The sequence below is a fragment of the Lepus europaeus genome, chromosome 8 (genome assembly GCF_033115175.1).
Source record: "Lepus europaeus isolate LE1 chromosome 8, mLepTim1.pri, whole genome shotgun sequence".
Classification (NCBI taxonomy): Eukaryota; Metazoa; Chordata; class Mammalia; order Lagomorpha; family Leporidae; genus Lepus; species Lepus europaeus.
The window spans coordinates 105,647,584-105,671,343 of NC_084834.1; the positions used below are offsets into that span (position 1 = coordinate 105,647,584).

Consider the following 23,760-nt stretch of genomic DNA (forward strand, 5'->3'; position numbering starts at 1 on the left):
CAAACCAGTACCCATATGGGATGCCAGCACTGCAGAAGGAGGATTAACCACTGTGCCACGGTGCCAGCCACACTAATAGGATTTTTAAACAAATTTTTTCTCATCTTACTTAAGGAAAATTAGAAAATACAACATGACATAAATTCAGTCTCATAAAGAAATTAATTGATCTGCATCTAAAAGTTTGTGAAAATGAAACAAGAAAATTTAAATACACATTTTTACTAGATCCTTCTGTGTCAGAAACTAACATCCTGCCTCAGCAGGGTCAGTCTAAGCTCCTCATTCACTTTATTGTACAAAACAGTGTCAAGGAAAGAACACCAGGTCTGTAACTACAAAGAAGTTGCTTACATTCTGTTTCCATTGTGTCTATTACATTTGTGAATTTTAGAATTTAGACAATCTCCCTGAGTTTTAGTTTCCTTTTAAATGTTTTTTTAAAAAAATTAATAGACAAATAGAAAACTGTATGTAGTCAATATGTACAACTTCAGGATTTAATATGTATATACATTGTGAAATGATTACCACAATTAATACATTCATAACCACCTGTCTAGTATATTAGATCCTCAGAACTTGTCCACTTAGAATTTTAAAAAATTTTATTGCTTGACCAGAATCTCATTTCCCCCTAATCTCCCATTCTCTGGGAACCACCACTCTCTGCTTCTATATGTCCATTTTGTTTGTTAGTTTTTCTGTGGATTCCATATATAAGTGAGATCATGTCTTTCTGTGTCTGGTTTATTTCACTTAACATACAGTCCTCCTGGCTCATCTGTGTTGTCACCAATGAGAGGATTTTCTTCATTTTTCTAACGTTCCATTATAAATGTGTATTATATATAATAATTCATAATGTTCCATTTGAAATGTGTATTATATATATATATATATATTTGCATGTGTGCGGATGTGAGTGTATATGTGTTTGTGTATGGGCGTGGTAGCTTAACCCACTGTGCCACAATACTGACCTCATGGTAATTATTTTCCTAATGCTACCACTCAGGAAACAAAAGCACAGAGAAGTTATGCAACAGGTATGGGAAGGAGAATGCAACCTCAAGAAGCTCCTAATCATGCAGGGTGCCGCCCTTCATGATTTAACCCAAATGATGGAACAAGCTATAAAGCTATGTAAAGCTATATAAAGCTAGATTGCTAAGGATGTGGAAAGAGGCAATTCTTGCAGCTTGTATAGCTACCGTATGAAAATTGATATTAAAACATCTTCTGAAATCTTGCCTCTATATTTTGTGAGAGAGTTCAGCTTTTCAAAATGCTACCAACATGTCCAGTGTTCTTCTGCTTCAGTCTGTCAAGAAAAGTGTCAGAGGGGAACAGGATGAATTTGAGCTTGATGCAATTTTAGATTAGGCTACCTTTCTTCAGAAACCATAAATCCCTTCAGGGAGGAAATAATAGTATCTGAAGTTTAAATACACCACTCTTCATTAAATTTGATTTCTGTGTCTTTCTAGTATTCATTTTCCTGAGTTATATATTATATTATGTTCCCGGTTGCTTCCTTTTGCCTGCTTATACTTTGTAATTTTGAGTCCCTGCTTTCCTTCTCAGGTGAACCTCACAAATTCTTTAATGAGAATTACTTTCCCAACATTAGCAACCCAGAAACAAAGGCACGCCACGCTGCCAGCTATAATTTGAGATCTAACATAAGATCCTCATTTTCATGATAAAAGCTGCATTTCTTCACAGAGATCAATTACTAAGAGACACAGATTTTGATGTTTTTCTTAGGTTCACTTAATTTCATGTAAGATATGTTCTTTTTACTTGTTCTTTTGATCTGTCCATAGGTTCAAATTACTAATCATTTCATATTTATATATGCTGCTTTGCAGGGATCAATACATTTAGTCTCATTCTGTTTGTAATGTATTTCTGTCTAAAGGCGGGTAGATTTCTAGTCTTAGTGTGACTGTGATGTGAAATATAAACAGAGGAATGAGAATTTAAAATTTAAAAAAAGACCTAAATGAAAGATCTCTGCAAGTGAGATCCCAGTGGAAAGAACGGGGCCATCAAAGAAGGAGGTACCTTTCTCTGAAGGGAGGAGAGAACTTCCACTTTGACTATGACCCTATCGGAATAAGATCAAAGTTGGCGAACCCTAAAGGCTTCCATAGCCTTGGCAACTCATGACTAGAGCCTAGGGAGATTGCTGATGCCATAAACAAGAGTGCCAAATTATTAAGTCAACAACAGGAGTCACTGTGTACTTACTTCTCATGTGGGATCTGTCCTTAATGTGTTGTCCAATGTGAAGTAATGCTATAACTAGTACTGAAACAGTATTTTTACACTTGGTGTTTCTGTGTGGGTACAAACTGATGAAATCTTTACTTAATATATACTAAATCGATCTTCTGTATATAAAGATAATAGAAAATGAATCTTGATGTGAATGGAATGGGAGAGGGAGCGGGAGATGGGAGAGGTGCGAATGGGAGGGAAATTATTGGGGGGGGGGGAAGCCATTGTAATCCATAAACTGTACTTTGGAAATTTATATTTACTAAATAAAAATATAAATAAAATTCAGTAACCATTTCTCTAAACAGTATTTCCAAATGAAAAAACATCTCACACATTGTAGTATGTGGCACTCAGTTTCTTCAACTGTAACTTTGTCCTTTGTGGTGTTTCTCAGCTGCTGCAAGAGTCATAGCTATAGAAGCCTTTTGTGTAGCATCCATCAATGATCACCTAATAATTAGAAACAGAATTGCCTCCCCTTAGGGGCAGGATTGGACCTTGAGTTTTGTTTCATTTTGTTTTTCTGGTTGACCCCAGCAGATGAATTTGATGGGATATATGATCCGATGTTTGCAAGAGGAGGAAGTTAAAACAGGACCCATTTTTTTTTTTTTCCCCAATCACTCTGCCAAGAGCACAGGAGAGAAAATGTAGCACAGCATCCTCATCTCCTGATGGCTCACACACTGATAAGGAGGGACGTGGGATAGCCTAGAAGGTAAGAATACGATTTCTGCAGCCAGATTGCCTGAGCTTGATGCTTTGCTCCCATTCTTGTTAATATGACTTCAGACAAGCTACTTTGCCTCTGTGCCTGATTTTCCTCGTTTATATGAACAGTGCCCACTTCAGTGTTGTAATAAAAATAGAGGAGCTGAGATTTATAAACAGGGACATCAAACAGTTCGTGGAATATAGACTTAAAATTTTATTTGGGGACTGGCGCTGTTGCATAGCAGGTAAAGCCTCTGCCTGCAGTGCCGGTATCCCATAGGGTGCCAGTACAAGTTCTGTCTGCTCCAATCCAGCTCTCTGCTCTGGCCTGGAAAAGCAGAAGAAAATGGCCCAAGTCCTTGGGTCCCTGCACCTGAGTGGTAGATCCAGAAGAAGTTCCTGGCTCCTGGCTTTGGATTGGCACAGCTCTAGCCATTGCTGCCAACTGGGGAGTGAACCAGTGGATGGAAGACCTCTCTCTGCCTCTCCTCTCTCTATGTAACTCTGACTTTCAAATAAATAATTAAAAAAAATATTTGGTGCAAGAGAACATTGAAACCCATGCTTAGTTTTTTCATAGTAAGTAGTTTTCATAACTTGTAACATTTAAAGCCTTGATATATTAGAATTATGCATTAACTACAATTTAGTTATAGTGTATATAGAAATGCTTCGACTTAAAATGAATGGTGTTAGAAGAATTCATAACCCTTCTTTCATATTCATTTTGGGTACTATTAGAGCCATGGTCCTCATACAGTGGAACCCAGACCAGCAGCAACAACATCAACTGAGAAATTGTGAATTTTGCCTCAGACCGGCTGCATCACCATCCCTCAGGTTCGCATCCAATCTTTTGTGTTCCAGCAAGCCTTCCAGAGACTTTGAGGGACAATAAAGCTTGGGGATCACTGTCATACTTGTCATTGTAGTGTATTGTTCAAACTAAATGACTTACATATCCGTCAGCAACTAACATACAGAAATAATAAAAATCACTGTGGTGATCTGTAATGGGATGAAAGGAAAATTTCAAATAACAAAACAAATTTGAAGATAATTCTTGGCAAAGTTTTTCTTTTAAAAGCAAATTAAGAAATTTAAAAAAAGGATGTATCTCAGGCCCCAAGCACTCACTGTTATTATGAAATTCAACAGGAAGCCAATAAAAATGAGATTCATTCTGGTTTGGTTTTTTTCTTTTTTTTTTGGTTTGGTTTGGTTTTTTGGGGGGGAGGTTTTTTTTGTTTTTGTTTATTTGTTTGTTGTTTTGAAATTCATTATTTTAAGTACACATTGGTTGAACTACATAAAAACAAAATGTTTTGTGCTAAGTACTGAGCCCATATCTGATAAGTTGGTTTGCCCTCAACAGATGGTATTCATTATTACTCTCTACCTAGATCAGAGGTAGGAGAAACATTCCAGAGCCAAGGGCTGGCACTATGGTGCAGCAGTTTAAGCCTCCTCCTGGGCACTGGTGTATGTCCTACCTGTTCCTCTTCCAACTCAGCTCTTTGCTTATAGATTGGGAAAGCAGTGGAAGATGGCCCAAGTGCTTGGGCCTTGCACCCACATGGGAGACCCGGAGGAACTCCTGGCACCTAGCTTCAGATTGGCTCAGCTCCGGCAGTTGCAGACAACTGGGGAGTGAATCAGCAGATGGAAGATCTTTCTGTGTCTCTCCCTCTCTCTGTCTGTAATTCTACCTCTCAAATAAATAAATAAATAAAATCTTTTAAAAAGTCACAGAGCTAGCTAGAAATCAACTAGAAATTTTGTTATAGTCTATACTAAAATCTATACATAGAACCAGATACAAATCATTTAAATTTACATAAGTTAAAGAATTTAAATCATTTGCATAATTTAAATAATGTATTTTAATACTGTTCAGTTATGAAAAACATAATCATTTATACCTATCATGGTATTCTTTATTAATATTCAACTTATAACCCATTTTAAAATTATTCTTAAAAAGTCACATTTCTTTTTTCTTTCTTTATTTCAAAGGCAGAGTGATCGAGGGGCAGAGGGAGAGAGGGAGGGAGAAAGAGTTTTCCTATCCACTGGTTAAACTCCCTAAATGATAGTAGCAGCCAAGTCTGGGCAAGGCCAAAACCTGGAAGTCTCCTCAATGGGTAGCAGGGGCCCAAGTACTGGGCCACCTTCCACTTCTTACCCATATGAGTAGAAAGCCGGAAGTTACACATTGCAAAAAGTTTTTAAAACTCTATTTTCCTGTGATTTTTATGTTTTTTAAAATTTTTTTAAAATTTTACTTAAGTTGTACAAGTTTCATGTATTTCCTATGTCCGGATCTAGGAGCATAGTGATACTTCCCACCCTACCCTCCTTTCTGCCCATGCTCCCACCCTTCTTCCTCCTCCCTCTCTTATCCCAATTCTTAATTTTTACAAAAATCTATTTTCACTTTACTTAATGATCCTAAGTTTAACCCTACACTAAGTAAAGAGTTCAACAAATAGTATGAAGAAAAAACACTGTTCCGCAACAGAAGACACAAGGGCTGTAAACAGTCATCAAATCTGATAATGCCCATTTCACTCCTATACATGATATTCTAGATGCTCTTTTAGTTCCTACAGATCCTGTAATATTTTACAAGAAGAGTTACGTGTTAAGCAAACCAGGAAAACCTCAATGTGTCTGAATTGAAATATAATTGTGAACTAAATTTGCCAAAGATCTGATTAAATAGATGACATAACCAGTCACAAACTAGAAGTGGAATTTATGGAATTTCATCAATGAAACAATATGAATGGTTCCCAAGGTAGACGTGCTTGGTTTTACAAACATCCTTTCTGCATCATACTCATGGCAATTTTTTCATCCAACACACACAGACACATACAAATATGGATTTTTTCTCTCATAAAATTAGGTATATAATTTTCAAACAAGTATTCTAAATTACTTATCAACTCTGTGTGACTTCCTAAAGAATGATGTTGTTGTTCAATGTATTCTTTCTTCAGCTGCATCAAAGAAATTAATGCCGTTTCTCAGGATTTCTAGTCAATCACTTAACATAAATATTTGAAGAAAAGGAAAGTCATCATCTACAGACTATTTCAGACACAAAGCAAAATTGGAGCAAAAAATTGAAGCAGAATTAAACAATGGAAATAAGTTAATAAAAGAAGTAGTTTCCTCCAACTCTTGGGTAATCACAGTACCCACTGAATTTTTAATGCCTGCATAATACCTAATAAATGGAAACATCAAATAAAGATGTTCTTAAACATGCTTTATAAGTATTGATGCAACATTTAGAAAACTGAAAATGCCTCCCCAGTGAGTAAGGAGATCATTTCCCATCTTCCACTAGATCTCCAAGTAGGCATGCTTCTTTCCTAATCCATTTTTAACTCTGGACTTAATTTCAACATTAAGCACAAAAACAGAAATTTTCAATCTCTTCTCTTAAATTTCCAAGAAGCATCTAATCTCGCATGCTGCAAAGGAAACTATTGACCCCCAGCTTGCATAGCAGCTTCTTTCAACCTCACAAGCACAGTAAATAACACCATCACTTGCTTCAATGTCCAAACCGAAATCCAGAATCCAAATTTAATTCATCTTTTTTTTCAAAGTCCTCATATCCAACAGCTTCACAAAGGCCTTTCAATTCTCCCATTAAAAAATATTCCAGTTCATCCAGGCCTCCATCCTCATCTCTGCTACACTCTGAGTGGATCAGTATATTCAAATTCTTAAACCATCCTCCCCTTTTGCTCTTGGACCTCTCCACTGCCTCATCTCCAAATAAGAGCAAGTATGATACTCTTGAAATACGCTTTAGTTCATATCACTTTTGACAGGGAATGATAATAAAATTAAAGCTCCTTGCTGTGTGCTCTGAGGATCTGAACACCGTGGTCCCTTCATTCCTCTCCAAACTCTTCCGAGTCACTTTCCTCCTCAAATGCTGCATGTAGCCATCCTGTTCTTGTGTCTGCTTAAGTATGGCCTGCTCTTTACAGAACTTACCATGCCTCTTATACTTGTTGTTTGTGTGCTATTGGCTTAAAAACACTAAGAAAGCAAGAAATTCACCTTCTGAAAAGAATGACATCAGTAAGTCTGCCAGTTATCAGTGAAGCAGTGATGAAAGAGGGGCTCGCATGGTGGCACAGCGGGTTAAGTTGCTGTTTGCAATGCTGGTGTCCCACAGCAGAGCCCCAGTTCCAGTGGGGGAGCTCTGCTTCTGATCCCACTCCCTGGTAATGTGCCTGGGAGGCAGAAAAAGATGGCCCAAGCACGTAGGTCCCTGCCACTGACATGGGAATTTTGGATGGAGTTCCTGGCTCCTGGCTCCAACCTGGCACATCCCAGGTGCTGTGACCATTTGTGACCATTTGGGAGTGAACTAGCATGTAGAAGAGCATTTCTCTCTCCCTCTCTCCCTCTCTCCCTCTCTCCCTCTCTCTCTCTCTCCCTCCTCTCTCCCTCATTCCTCCCCCCCCCCATCTTCTCCAATACTCTGCTTTTCAAATCATTCAATAAGTCTTAAAAAAAGAAATGATGAAAGAAGACTATGGAATGACATCATAAAAGTGTTGAAAGAAACTAAGCACCAACCTTGAATTCTATAACTAAAGAAAATGTTTTTCTAAAACAGTTCTAATAAAAAAGGCATTTTTAGACAAGCAAAAACTGGGAGAAGTTTTGCTAGAAGATCTACACTAAAAGAAATTCAAAAAGCAGTTCACAAAGAAGGAGAATGAGCTCACCCAGAAATACGTAAATGTGCCGGCGCCGCGGCTCACTAGGCTAATCCTCCGCCTTGCGGCGCCGGCACACCGGGTTCTAGTCCCGGTCGGGGCACCGATCCTGTCCCGGTTGCCCCTCTTCCAGGCCAGCTCTCTGCTGTGGCCAGGGAGTGCAGTGGAGGATGGCCCAAGTCCTTGGGCCCTGCACCCCATGGGAGACCAGGATAAGTACCAGGCTCCTGCCATCGGATCAGCGCGGTGCGCCGGCTGCAGCGCGCCTACCGCGGCGGCCATTAGAGGGTGAACCAACGGCAAAAGGAAGACCTTTCTCTCTGTCTCTCTCTCTCACTGTCCACTCTGCCTGTCAAAAAAAAAAAAAAAAAAATACGTAAATGCATGACAATTATGACGCAATACAATGAGAATATGTATAATTACTATTAACTACTTAGAAAATGGTAACATCTCATGACATTTTAAGTAAACATAAAAACAAAACATGAAAACAGTAACATAATAGCCTAAAGAAATGGGTAAATATTGTTAATGTTTTAAAAATCCTCACATTATTGGGACCCAATGATTCCATTCTTAGGTAAATAGTCATTGCAATAATTCACTTAAAGACAGTACATGTGTATTTATCGCAACACTATTATTAATAATCAAAAATTGAAAGTAATCTAAATTGTGAAACTCAGCATTACCATCCTATCCACTTAGTTCATTTGAGTGGTGAAGCAGTGGATGGAAGTTCTCTCTATTGCCTCTGTTTCTCATCATTTGTCAAATGCGGCAGATCTAAGTATAGTTTAACTATTGTTTTGTTTTCATTTACTTAGTTAATAAGCTGCTCCCATCTGCTGGTTCACTCTCTAAAAGTCTGGAATGACTGGGGCTGGTGCAGACTGAAGCCAGCAGCCAGAAAGTCAATCCAGGTCTCCCACAAGAGTAGCAGATACTCAAGCACTTAAGCCACTATTGACTCACAATCAGAAAGCTGGACTTAGGAGCCAGATCCAGGAATCAAATCCAGGTACATGGATGTCTTAACCACTAGGCCCAATCTGTGTCTCAGTGTTAACTATGTTTAAAAACTCAAGCACGGGCAGGCATTTGGCACATCACTCAAGATGCCACTTTTTCTTTGCTCTCTTGTGGTTTTTTTCCTCATTTCCCCTGCACACCACATTGGAGTATATTGTTTGAGTCCAGGCCCTCACTTCCAATTCCAGCTTCCTGCTAAGACATACCCTGGGAGGAAACAGATGATTGCTCTAGTTCTTTGGTCACTCCCACTCATGTGGGAGGACCCAGACTCAGCTCTGGCTCCTTGCTTTGACCTGGCCTGCCTAGCCCCAGTTGTTGTGGCCATTTGGGGAGTACACCAGTAAATGGAAGACCTGTCTTTGCCTGTGTCTCTCTGTCTGCCTTTCAAATAAAATGAAAAATAAGAAAATCCAAGCAGAAAAAGCTCCCTTCATCTTTCCCTCCAGTGCCTCTTTCCTCTCTACCATAGAATAAATTTATTATCTGATCACAGATCTCTAAATCCTTTGAAGATATAGACTGATTCATAGAATTACATATTCAAGCTAAAGATATGATTCTGCCATATCATAGGCTGCACACTTTTAGATAAGGGTTCAGCCAAGTGAGTGTGTGTTCCAAGGGAAAAAAGCACCTTTTTCATAGGAATATATGCAGAATGGAAGATTTTCTCCGCTTCAGTCTTGCTGATGCCTAAGGGAGTAATTGAGTTCTCCATATATGAATGACCTTACCTCAATGCAACCTCTGTGTAATAATGAGTCAGAACTTCATGCCCTTGCATAAACTGCAGGCATTGTGGCACAGTAGGTTAAGCCACCACTTGGGACACCTGCATCCCATATAAGTGCCCTGGTTTGAGTCCTGAATGCCCTGCTTTTGATTCAGCTTCCTGCTAATGCACCTGGGAAGGCAGCAGATATTGGACCAAGTGCCTGGGTCCCTGACACCCTTGTGGGAGACCCAGAGTGAGTTCAAGGCTTTCTGGATTGGCCTGCCCCAGTCTTGGCTATTACAGTCATTTGGGGTCTATCTCTCTCTCCCTCTGTCTTTATGTCATGCTGTTCTTCAAATAAATAAATTTTTAAAACTGTTAAAAAAGAGGTTGATATTCCAGATGTTGAGTAGTTTATTCACAACTCGGTCCTCAATACTATTTTTTTTCTTTGCTCTCTTGTGTTTTTTCTCCTCATTTCCACTTAGTTTTCTTCCATCTCATATCCCAAAGACCCATTAGCCTTGTATCTTACATGCTGTGCTTTGTCATTATCTCAGAGCTAGTCATGGAAGACATAACATTATCTCATGTGAAATGGACTATGTAAAATTCATAATATAAAAAAAATTTTACTTGCATGATGATAAAATTAAGGCTCCATTGAAGGGGAGTATTACAGATTTATCAGTGAAAACAAAAAAATTCATGCTTTCTTTTTTCTTCACTGGTTATTGCCTGCATTTCAAGGATTAACAATGCAAATTTTAGTCATACCTAATGTACTCAAAAGATTGTGCTCTAATGGAATATCCCACATGAAATCAGTAATACAAAGGGCATCAATCATGTTCTCAGTGTACAGAAATGAGAAGGTAACTGGTGCCTTAGAACATTACTTACACATAAAATGTCAAATATACAATATTTTTGCCAACTCACTTCTCTTCAGGATATGGGGGAAATGTCAAGACAAACAGAATCCTTTTAAAAGAGGTAGTTTTTAAATTACACAGAAATTCTAAAAGTTCTAAAGCACATCAACCTATGGGAAGTGGAGTCCCCAGTCAAGAACCACTGTGTGTAAGGAGAAAATATTACCACGGAGCTTGTGTAGTGTTTGACAAGAGCCAAGAAGTAGAAAATTGCCAAGGATTGCTATAGACTTACATCTCTATTACTCTAATTTTAGCATAAAAATAAAAATATACAATTTAAAGCTACAATTGAGAAGATTCTGTTTATAATACAGAATAACAATAATTACCTAAACACAAGGAATAAGGAAAACATCAAACAAAAGACACGAAAAATGAAGGACATGTTTGTAAGCAAGAAGTCTGATATCACAAAGATGTAAGTTTTTCTTGTAATTGAACATCATTTTTCAACAAAAAATACAATTGAACATTCCTTTGCTTCCCCTTGCAGTTGGAAAAGCTTCTGAGAGAGAACATATAGAAAAACAATCATAGCCAGGAAAATGCTGAAGAACAAAAATGAGGGAAGCTATCTCTTCCATATATGAATACCTTGCTGGTTAAAAAATAATGTGGTAATGACACACAAAAACCAGTGGAATTGAATGGAAAATTCTAGAACATATATAATATAAATGGAAATTTAGTATAAAATAAAGGCAGTTTCTCACATCAAAGAAGGGAAAGGTGGAATTTTTAATAAATAGTGTTGAGATAATCTGATGGCCTTAAAGAGAAAGGAAAAAAGATTAATTCTTCTGAGTGAACAAGAGTAAATTCCAAATAAATCAAAGAATTCAATGTAAAAATTAGTATACAAATAGAAATAGCATGGTTTAATAGCCCTATAAACCAAGTGTGGGGAAACCTCATCAATTTAGACTCAAACTCAAAAGAAATATGGGGAAAAGTTGGTAGGTCTGTCTACGTAAAAACAAAAACTAAATAATAAGAAAACAAATAACGATTTAAAATTGGGAAAATGACACATTTTTATTTCTCAAAAGGTGACATTAACATCCCCAACTGGAATAGTTGTCCCTTGGAATCCATGGAGCATTTGTTCCAGTATGCTCTAGAAAATGCTGAGGTTTCTTATATAAAGTGGTATAGTATTTGCATATGGCTTGTATAATTCTCCTGTACACACTAATATATTACTTATAGATTACTTAAATACCTGTACATACTGAATTACTTATACATTGCTTAAAATACCCAATACACATAGTTATTATACTGTATTATTCAGGGTATAAGGACATGAAAATTCTACATGTTTATTACAGACACAATAACTTTTTCAAGCATTTTCTTTTTGAGGATTCAGAATAGAAGTTCTAAGCATTTACTCCATGTCCCCACATCCTTATATCATTGATGGTATAATTTTCTTCTTTATATTCTGTCTCCCTTAAGGAATTATTAGAGCCATTATTATTTAATAGATTTGTCTTTTAAGTTCAATGTCATTTACATACTATCATATTATTTTTAAGATTTATTTACTTATTTGAAAAGAGAGGGAGATAAAGGAGGAAGATAGGGAGAAGGGTTGTAGGGGAGAGGGAGAGCTAAAGAGAAAGAGAGAGGAAGAAAGATCTTCCATCTGCTGATTCATTTCCCAAATGGTCATAACAGCCATAGGACCTGGAATTCCATCCAGGTCTCCCACATAGATGGCAGGAAACTAAGCACTTGTGCTATCATTCATTGCTTTCCCAGGCCATTAGTAGTGAGATGGATTGGAAGTCAAACAGCCAGGTTTCAAACCTGTACTCATATGGGATGCCAGAGTTGCAGGTGGTGGCTTAACACAGTGCATCATGACACTGCCCACATCCCCATTATCTTACTAGAATACTCTGAAGATGTGTGATTTCATTCTTCGTATGTTTTTGTGTTACTAATTAGCGTACTTTTCTTGAAAAACTGCCTTTCGGACTTCTTGTAATACATGTCTTGTGATGATTAACTCCCTCAACCTCTGTTTGTCTGAAAAACTCTTCATCTCTTTTCTAGTTCTTGAACAGCAGTATTTTTACACTTTGAATTCCATACTCTCCTGACCTATAAGATTTCTCCTGAAAAGTCTAATACCAGCCTTATTGAAACTGCCTTTCATGTCATGGACTTCTTTCCTCTGTCCCTTTCAGGATCTTCTTTGTTGCTGATTTTTGATACTTAAGAGTTAACTTTTTGGGGGGAGGAGACAAGTCTGATTTGACTTTCCAGTACCTGGGTACTCACATCTTTCTCTACTCTCCATAACTTTACTGCAACTATTTCTTCAAATAAGCTTTCTACCTTTGCACTTCTCTCTTCTCCTTCTTGAAATTCTAAAACTCAAATACTTAATGTTTGGATCCATTTCATGCATCCCCATAAATTCTGTCAGCATTTTTCATTCCTTGTCTTTTTGGTCATTGTTACTGTTGTTCATTTGCTATCTCTAACTGTGGATTTACAAATAAACTTTGAGACTATAAATTCTTTTCTATGCTTAATCTATTCTGTTCTTGATACTCTATTGTAGTTTTACTATACTCACTGTATTTTTCATCTCAATTTTCTTTTTTTTTATTTTAATCTGCTGACTATATCATTTTAGCTATTTCTGCTTGCCTGATTTCACTGAATTTTTCTCAGTACTTTCTTGATGTTCACTGGACTTTCTGAAACAATTATTTTGAATTGTTTTCTGCTCAGTTCATACATTGCCACTTCCTTGGGGTCAGCTACTGGGAAATTTTTGTGTTCTTTTGTATATATGTCTCCTTCATTTTTCATATTTCCTCTTGCTTTACATTGATGACCACGCTTTAGGTGGAAAAGCCACTGCTTCTAGTCTTCAGGGGCTACATATACTATGAAAAGACCTTCTCTTATTATGTGGGGCTGAAACGGCCCTGCCACCCACAAGGTGACCCAGGTTGGCTCTATCAGCTCAGGTCAATGTTGCTGAAGATGGCAGGAGTCCTCAGTGGCAATGCTGGACACCTGTGGTGGCAGAGAGGGCTGTTATGATCCTCAGTGGCAATGGCTGCTCTGGTCCTCTTGACTTCTTCCTCCCACTAGGGAAGCTATTGCTGAGGAGACTCCTACTGTCTCTGGGTTGAGTGACACTGCTGCTTGATGAGTGGTCCCATGGAGTTGCCATAGAACAGAGGCCGAAAATACAGACACGCATGGGGGTACCACATCTCCCGGATCCCGTGTCACACTTTCCCTGGTGCTCAGGGCATAGACAACTCTGCAGCCACTATGTTAATAGTATACGAAGTGTGCATATTTGAGGTAACTGCTAATGGGAGCATAGATGTGTGCAGGGTTATAGTGGCACAGGAGTCAGTTTGTGCCCCAGCTTTCTACAGAGGCTGACCTGGTGACTCCAATGTCTGTGACGTGGGAAGTACAGCACAGCCATAGAAATCTGGATCTGGAGTGCAGGCGTTCATAGGATAACCACAACTGGGGTGTCAGACCATGTGTGGGATTGGGAGATGTACAGTTTGGGACATGCTCAATCAGACTTGTCCCAAATGGTGGAGTTAGAAATGTGCCAGGGGATTCCAATATAATCCCATCAAGGTGGCATGTACCAATGCCATCTCACTAGTCCAAATGATCAATTTCAGTTCACAATTGATCATAATGATAGGTCTAAGAGTCAAAGGGATCACACAAACAAGACTAGTGTCTGCTAATACTAACTAACAGAATAAAAAAGGGAGAAAACGATCCAACATGGGAAGTGGGATACACAGCAGACTCATAGAATGGCAGATGTCCTAGATAGCACTCTGGCCTCAGAATCAGCCCTTAAGGCATTCAGATATGGCTCAAGAGTCCATGAGAGTATTGTAGGCATGGAAAGCCAAGATACCATGGAAAAGAAAAAGAAGACGACCTAAATGAAAGATCTCTGTGAGTGAGATCCCAATAGAAAGAACGGGCCATCAAAGAAGGAGGTACCTTTCTCTGAAGGGAGGAGAGAACTTCCACTTTGACTAGGACCTTGTCTGAATAAGATCGAAGTCAGCAAACTCAAAAGGCGTCCATAGCCTTGGCAATTCATGACTAGAGCCTAGGGAGACTATTGACACCATAAACAAGAGTGTCAATTTGTTAAGTCAACAACAGGAGTCACTGTGCACTTACTCCTCATGTAGGATTTCTGTCCTTAATGCATTGTCCAATATGAATTAATGCTATAACTAGTACTCAAACAGCATTTTACACTTTATGTTCTATGTGGGTGCAAACTGTTGAAATCTTTACTTAATATATACTAAATCGATCTTCTGTATATAAGGATATTTGAAAATGAATTTTGATGTGAATGGAATGGGAGAGGGAGTGGGAGATGGGGGGGAGGGAGTGGGAGGGAAATTATGGGGGGGGGGGAGCCATTGTAATCCATAAACTGTACTTTGGAAATTTTTACTAAATAAAAGTTAAAAAAAAAAAAAGATCATTACCTGAGAATGATGATGCAAGATAAGATTAACAGGTGAGGTGAGTGGTGCATGGGTAGGGAACATGACATGGGGAATGAAAAGTGGAAGCAACTAGACTCCAACAAACCATTTTACCAGTAGTACTAAGATCACAAACAAAAACAGGGAAGTGGCAATTTTAATAATGTGAACTACAGCAGTTTTACAGTGTTAGTATTTTGGTAAGCTGAAGAATATTGGCCCCTCCCTTCAGCCAGCAATACAAGAGAAATTTTAAATCTAGGCCTCTAACTTAGAAAGGAAATGAAAAGTGCTGTCTTTTTCCTAAAGTCATGGAAGAAATGTATAAAGAAAATGTTCTTACAAATTATTAATGCTTTATTCTAATTTGCTGTACATGAGTAATTACTACACCAAATAACAAGGTGATATAAGCACACCATCAGGAATTAAAATACATACTCCACAGCCAATTTTTGCTTGAATGGCAGAGAATCCAATCTGCATCACTGACTACAGTAACTCAGAAAGAAGGAGCATATTGGTTGGAGATATCCCAGTATCACTTTCAAGCACATAAATCATAAATATATTGATCCCAAGTATCACTAAAAATGACAATTTCCTATTCCAGCATAAAAAAGCAAGTATTTCATATTATCATTAGAGACTCATTATAACAGACTTGAACTAATATATGAAAAGTCAATTTTCTTTAATCCTCAGAAGGAATGCACATGATATCTTTCCTTTGTTCATCAAATTGCAAATCTCTTTCACTTTGCACTGTTTATCAGCACTTCTGTGAGAGTATCTGGCATAAATATAAAGTCATTCACTTAGGTTATAGATTTCATAAAATTGCTGTTAGTTAAAATAAAAAACCTTGAATTTGAGGGCTAATGTGTGTTGAATAATGATCTAGTAATTTATTTTTCTCTACTAAAAAGAGCAACAATGATATGCTCACTGCATTCTGCTCTGGAAGTTTTGAGTGTTCATTATTTGAAAGGCAGAGTGAGAGAGATTTTTACATCTTCTGATTTACTCCCAAAATACCCGCAATACCAGGGCTGGTCCAGTCCAAAATGAAGAATCTGGGATTCAAGCCAGGTCTCCCACATGGGTGGTAACACCCATCTTAATCCTTCATTTGCTGGATCTAAGGCTAGTATTAACACACACAATGCCCCCCCACACACACACACACCCACACTGCCCTGGAATCTAAATTATGTTGCTTTAAAATTGCCTGCCTATCTCCCGAGTCAGCCCCCCAATGGATGCCAGGGAGAGAAAGAAACACATGGACCTGGGGTCTGTTCTTCAGAATTCTAGGTTTAATGATGTCACTATCGAATTTAGTTTTGGTGATATTTATTTTCATATATCATTTCTAAAAATCTATAGTAAAAGATGGAAGAAGAATTTCATACTGTGTTAATCCACAGAGGCATAGTCCAAAGATAAAAGCCACCACAGGGGAAAAAAAAAACAGTAAGAAACCAATGATTACCTGTACAAATGCTGAATTATAAATGCGCCGACTGAAGAAACAAGAATAAGGAACATAACCTGATGCCTCCAAAATAATAGAACATTTCAGTAATAGATTGTGAGGATGAAGAGATTGAAGAAATGCCAGAAATGGAAGTCAAAATATTGATTGTAGGATTAGAAGTAATCAGAAGCAAATGCACGAACTAGTGAAATCCATACATTACATGAAAGAAAATTTCTCCCATGAAATTTAGATCTTAGAAAGCAAAATGAAATCTTTGAAAAGAAAAACTCAAAAGAACAAATAAAAAATGCAGTGGCTAGCTTTAACAACAGAATCAGTGAAGCAGAAGAAAGACTATCTGACTTAGAAGACAAAGCACAGGAAATTATACAGTCAGACCAGATACAAGAAGAAAAAAATAGAAAACTAAAAAAAACTCTCTTGAGAATCTATAGGATACTATCAAACAACCCAATATACAGGTTCTAGGAGTTCCTAAAGACTTGGAAAGAGAAAAAGGATTAGAAGGCCTCTATAGTGATATAATAACAAAAATTCCTCTAATTTGGAAAAAGAAAGGGACATCCAAGTACAGGAAGCACATAGAACTAATAAACATGACCAGAAAAGATCTTCAGCATGATGCATTGTAATAAAACTCTCCACACTAAGACATAAATAAAATATCCTAAAATGTGTATGAGAGAATTATCAGATTACTTTCAGAGGATCTCCAATTAGACCCACAGCACACTTCTCATCAGAAACCCTACATGCTAGGAGAGAATGGCAAGATCATTTCCAAGAGTTAAAAAAAAAAAAAGTCAACCAAGAATACTGTAAACCTCTAATTTATGAATGAAGATAAAATAAAGACTTTCCATAATGAACAGAAATTTAAAAAATTTGTCATTACCTAACCAACCTTGCAAAGAAACAAAGAAATGTGGTCATCACTAGGAAAGAAGATAAAGGCAGAAAATCTCCCAGTGGGAGTACAAAGGAATTCCAAAGTAAAAAATGGGAATGTTTATGGTAAAATGGCAGAGAAAAGTCATTACTTATCAATAGTCACCTTGAATGTAAATGGCCTCAACTCTTCAGTTAAAAGACACAGACTGGCTGAATTGATTATAAAACAAAACCCATCTATTTGCTGCCTACAAGAAACACATCTCACCAAAAAAGATGCATGCAGGCTGAAAGTGAAAGTGTAGAAAAAGATAGTCCATGCTAACAGAAACCAAAAAAGAGCTGGTATAGCCAACCTAATATCAAACAAAGTAGACTTCCACACAAAAACTGTTAAAAGACACAAAGAAGGGCTCTATGTAATGATTAAGGGATCAATTCAACAGGAAGATGTAACTATTATAAATGTATATACGCCTAGTTACAGGGCACCTGGCTATTTAAAAGATGTAAGAAATTTAAAGGGATACTTAGACTCCACTAGAATAGTAACAGGGGACTTCAAATACCCTACTTTCTGCAATGGACTGATCAACCAGACAGAAAATCAGCAAGGAAACAATAGAGTTAATCAACACCATAGACCAAATGGACCTAACAGAAATCTATAGAACTTTCTACACAACAGCAACAGAATACACATTCTTCTCACAGTGCATGGGACTTTCTCCAGGACTGACCACATGCTAGGCCATAAAGCAAGTCTCAGCAAATTCAAAAACAACAAAATCATACCCTGCATCTTCTCAGACCACAATACAATGAAGCTGGAAATCAGCAACTCAGGAATCTCTAGAACATATGCAAGCACATGGGGACTAAACAGCGTGCTCCTAAATAAAGAGTGGCTCATTGAAGAATTCAAAGGGGAAATGAAAAAAAAAATCTGGAAACATATAAAGATAACAATACAACATGCCAAAACTTACGGGATACAAGCAAAAGTGGTTTTAAGAGGATAGTTTATAGCAATTGGTACCTACATCAAGAAATTAGAAAGGCACCAAATAAATGAGATATCAAAGCATCTCAATGATCTAGAAAAATAATAAATCAAACCCAAAAGTAATAGAACAGAAATAATTGAAATTCAAGAACAAATAAAAAATATTGAAATCAAGCAAAATACAAAGGATCAGCAAAATGAAGACCTGATTTTTTGAAAAACTAAAAAAATCATGCACCATTGGCCCAACTAATCAAAAAAATGAATACCTAAATTTTAAAAATTAGCAATGAAAAAGAAAATGCAAACCAGACACCACAGAAATAAAAGAATCATCAGAAATTACTACAAAGAGCTATATGCCAACAAACGAGGAATCCAGAAGAAATGGATAGATTCCTGGACACATACAACCTACCAAAATTGAGCTATGAAAACACAGAAAACCTAAGCAGACCCTTAATCAAGATTAAAACTGAATCATAATAAAGACCCTCCCAACAAATCAAAGTCCAGGACTGGATGGCTTCATTGCTGAGTTCTACCAGACATCTAAAGAAGAACTAGGGGCCAGCACTGTGGTGTGGTGAGTAAAGCTGCCACCTGCAGTGCTGGCTTCCCATGTGGGTGCTGGTTCGAGTCCTGGCTGCTCCACTTCTGATCCAGCTCTCTGCTATGGCCAGAGAAAGCATGGAAGATGGCCCAAGTCCTTGGGCCCCTGCACCTGCGTGGGAGACCCAGAGGAGGCTTCTGGCTCCCAGCTTTGGATCAGCACAGCTTTAGCCATTGCAGCCAATTTGGGAGTGAATTAGTGGATGGAGGACCTCTCTCTCTCTGTGTGTGTGTGTGTGTATGTGTGTGTGTCTTTCTCTCTCTGCCTCTCCTTCTTTATGTGTGTAACTCTGACTTTCAAATAAAGAAATAAATCTTTAATAAAAATGAAGAAAAACTAACTTGTCTTCTCAAGCTATTCAAAACATTTAAAATGGAGGGAATCCACCTAAATTCTTTCTATGAAGCCACGATCACCTTAATTCCTAAACCTGAAAAAGATGCAACAGAGAAAGAGAACTACAGACCAATCTCCCTGATGAACATAGATGCAAAACTCCTCAACAAAATTCTAGTTAATCAAATCCAACACAATAGAAAGTTCATTGATCTGGACCAAGTGAGATTTATCCTGGTTATTCAGTGTGGTTCAACATTCACAAATCAATCAACGTGATACAAAATATTAACAAACTGAAGAATAAAAACAATGTGATTATCAATAGACCCAGAGAAAGCATTTAATAAAATAAAGCACCCGTTCATGATGAAAACTCTAAGCAAATTGGGTATAGAAGGAACATTCCTCAACACAATCAAGCCACTTATGACAAACCCATGGCCAGCATCGTATTGAATGGGGAAAATTTGAAAGAATTCCCTCTGAGATCCGGTACTGGACAAGGATGGCATTCTCATCATTGTTATTCAATATACTCCTGGAAGTTTTAGCCAGACCCATTAGACAAGAAAAAGAAAACAAAGGGATGCAAATTAGGAAGGAGGAAGTCAAACTATCCCTATTTGCAGATGACATGATTCTATTTATATAGGAGATCAAAAAGACTCCTGTAAGACACTATTGAAACTAATAGAAGAGTTTGGTAAAGTAGCAGGATATAAAATCAATACACAAAAATCAATGTGTTTGTCTACACAGACAATGCATAACTGAGAAAGAACTTTTAAGATTAATCCCATTCACAATAGCTACAAAAAAATCAAATACCTTGGAATAAACTTAACCAAGGATGTCAAAGATCCCTACAATGAAGCCGGTGCTATGGCTCACTAGGCTAATCCTCCGCCTGTGGCACCTTCACCCCAGGTTCTAGTCCCGATTGGGGTGCCAGATTCTGACATGGTTGCTCCTCTTCCAGCCCAGCTCTCTGCTGTGGCCCGGAAAGGCAGTGGAGGATGGCCCAAGTGCTTGGGCCCCGCACCTGCATGGGAGACCAGGAGAAAGCACCTGGCTCCTGGCTTTGGATCGGCACAGCCATTTGGGGGTCAACCAACGAAAGGAAGACCTTTCTCTCTGTCTCTCTGTCTAACTCTGCCTGTCAGGAAAAAAAAATCTCTACAATGAGAATTACAAACCATTAAAGAAATAGAGGAAGATACCAAAAAATGGAAAAATCTTCCATGTTCACGGAATGTAAGAATCAACATCATAAAAATTTCCATACTACTTGAAACAATTTACAGATTCAATGAGATACAAATAAAAATACCAAAGACATCTTCTCAGATCTAGAAAAAAATATTAAAATTCATATGGAAACACAGGAGATCCTGAATAGCTAAAGCAATCTTATGCAACAAAAACAAATCCAAAGGCATCACAATACTACACTTCAACCATACTGCAAGGCAGTTATAATCAAAACAGCCTGATACTGTTATAATACAAAAATAGAAGGATAGACCAATGGAACAGAATAGAAGCATGATGAATCAATCCCTGCATCCACAACTAACTTATCTTTGAAAAAGTTGCTAAAACCAATCCCTGGAGCAAGGACATTTCTCTTCAACAAATGGTGCTGAGAAAATTGGTTTTTCACATGCAGAAGTATGAAGACCCCTACCTTACACCTTATACAAATATCCACTCAAAAATGATTACACCTAAATCTATGACTCAATAACCTCAAATTATTAGAGAACATTGGGGAAACCCTGCAGATATTGGCACAGGCAAAGAGTTCTTAGGAAAGACCCCAGAGGCACAAGCAATCAAAGTCACATTAAAAATGGGACTACATCTGCCATTCTATGAGTCTGCTGTGTCTCCTAAATAGCACTCCGGCCTCAGAATCATCCCTTAAGGCATTCAGATATGGCTGAAGAGCCCATGAGAGTATTGTAGGCATGGAAAGCCAAGACACTCTGGAAGAAAAAAAAAAAAAGAAGAAGAAAAAGAACAAGAAGAAGAAGAAGAAGAAGACCTAAATGAAGGATCTCAGCGAGTGTGATCACAGTGGAAAGAACGGGGCCATCAAAGAAGGAGGTACCTTTCTCTGAAGGGAGGAGAGAACTTCCACTTTGACTATGACCCTGTCGGAATAAGATAGAAGTCGGCGAACCCTAAAGGCTCTCATAGCCCTGGCAACTCATGACTAGAGCCTAGGGAGATTGCTGACGCCATAAACAAGAGTGTCAAATTGCTAAATCAACATCAAGAGTCACTGTGTACTTATGTCCCATGTGGAATCTGTCCTTAATGGGTTGTCCAATGTGAAGTAATGATATAGCTAGTGCTGAAACAGTATTTTTACACTTTGTGTTTATGTGTGGGTGCAAACTGATGAGATCTTTACTAATTATATACTGAATCGATCTTCTGTATATAAAGATAATTGAAAATGAAAAAAAAAAAAACCCTTGGTGTTAAATTGGAAATTACATAGAAAATTAATCATTTTTTTAAATATCATGCAGGATCTCTGTCATTAATGTGCTATACACTGTTATTTAATACTATAACTAGTACTCCAACAGTATTTTTTCACTTTGTGTTGCTATGTGAGGGCAACTGTTGAAATCTTTATATATACTAAACTGATTTTCTGTATATAAAGAGAATTGAAAATGAATCTTGATGTGAATGGAAGGGGAGAGCGAGTGGGAAAGGGGAGGGTTGCGGGTGGGAGGGAAGTTATGGGGGGGGGAAAGCCACTGTAATTCATAAGCTGTACTTTGGAAATTTATATTCATTTAAAAAAAAAGAAAATTCACAACCAAATTTAAACAATTTTGTTGCAAAAAAAAAAAAAATGGGACTACATCAAATTGAGAAGCTTCTATACAGAAAAAAAAAGTCCTGGAAAGTGAAGAGGCAATCAACAGAATGGGAGAAATTATTTGTAAAATATGCAACTCATAAAGAATTAGTAACTAGAATATACAAATAGATCAAGAAACTCCACAACAACAGAACAAACAAACCAGTTAAGGAATGAGCAAATGACTTAAACAGTCATTTTTCAAAAGAGGAAATCCAAATGGCCAACAGACACATGAAAAAAATGTTCAGGATCACTAGCTGTTAGGGAAATGCAAATCAAAACCACAATGAGGTTTCACCTCACGTCTCTCCAGTTAGAATAGCTTTCATACAGAAATCCACAAACAACAAAAGCTGGCAAGGATGTGGCAAAAAAAGGTACCCTAATCCACTGTTGGTGGGAATGTAAACTGGTAAAACCATTATGGAAGACAGTTTGGAGATAACTCAGAAATCTGAATGTAGACATACCATTAGACCCAGCCATTCCATTCCTGGGAATTTACCTAAGGGAAATGAAATCAACAAATAATAGAGTTATCTGCACCCTCATGTTTATTGCAGCTCAATTCACAATACCTAAGAAATGGAATCATTCTAAATACCCGTCAATTGAAGACTGGATAAAGAAATTATAGGATACATACTCTATGGAATACTACACAGTGGTAAATTAAATGAAATCCAGTCATTTGCAACAAAGTGGATGAATCTGAAAAACATCATACTTAGTGAAATAAGTCAGTCCCAAAGGGCCAAATATCAAATGTTCTCCCTAATCTGTGATAACTTATAGAACACCTAAAAGGCAATCTGTAGAAATGAAATTGACACTTTGAGAAGCAATGGCTTGAACAGCTCTTGTCTTAATTGTTGAGAAAAAGGGTTTTTTTTTTCATACTAATTGTTTAATTCTTTATTTAACATAGAGATAAACTTATGTGTATAAGGTCAATTGAAAATAGATCTTAGTAAAAAATAAGAGTGGGAATAAGAGAGGGAGGAAGAAGAAGGTTGGGAGTATGGGTGGGAGGGTGGGCATGGTGGGAAGAATCACCATGTTCTTAAAGTTGTAATTATGAAGTGTATAAAGTTTGTAACTGTAAAGCTATATAGTTCTGCATACATTCCTATGGACTTACTTTTAAGGGTACAGTTTAAAAACTTGCCATGGGATGCAAATCCCTTTAAGCTGGGTGGGAAAAATACCATTTTAAGTGTTAAAGTGATCATATGGGTAGGATTAAGTGTCTGGTAATAATAATAGATAGAAAAAAAAGAAGTGAATGCCCCAAAATAGGAAGCAGTCCACACAGCAGACTCAAAGCACTCAGACCTCGGAATCAGCCCTTAAAGCATTCTGGTCTCAATGAAAAGTTCAGGAGTTTATTTCAGGCACGAAAGCTAAGACACTGCGGCAAAAAATGTCCTACATAAAGGACGTCAGTGCTTGAGACCCCATTGGAAATAAGTGGTCCATCAAAGAGAGAGGTACTTTTCTCTGAAGGGCAAAGAGAATTTCCACTTTGCTTATGTCTTGTCTAAACACT

General features: G+C 37.6%; 1 protein-coding gene and 1 pseudogene across 10 annotated transcripts in view; one reads left to right on the forward strand and one right to left on the reverse strand.

The window, feature by feature from the left end:
* Positions 1–23,760, reverse strand: part of NPFFR2 (neuropeptide FF receptor 2) — a 334,371-nt gene that overhangs the window by 180,848 nt on the left and 129,763 nt on the right. The gene's annotated exons all lie outside the window — the stretch shown is intronic.
* LOC133765338 (magnesium transporter NIPA2-like) overlaps positions 3,749–23,760 on the forward strand; it is a 94,846-nt pseudogene continuing 74,834 nt past the window's right edge.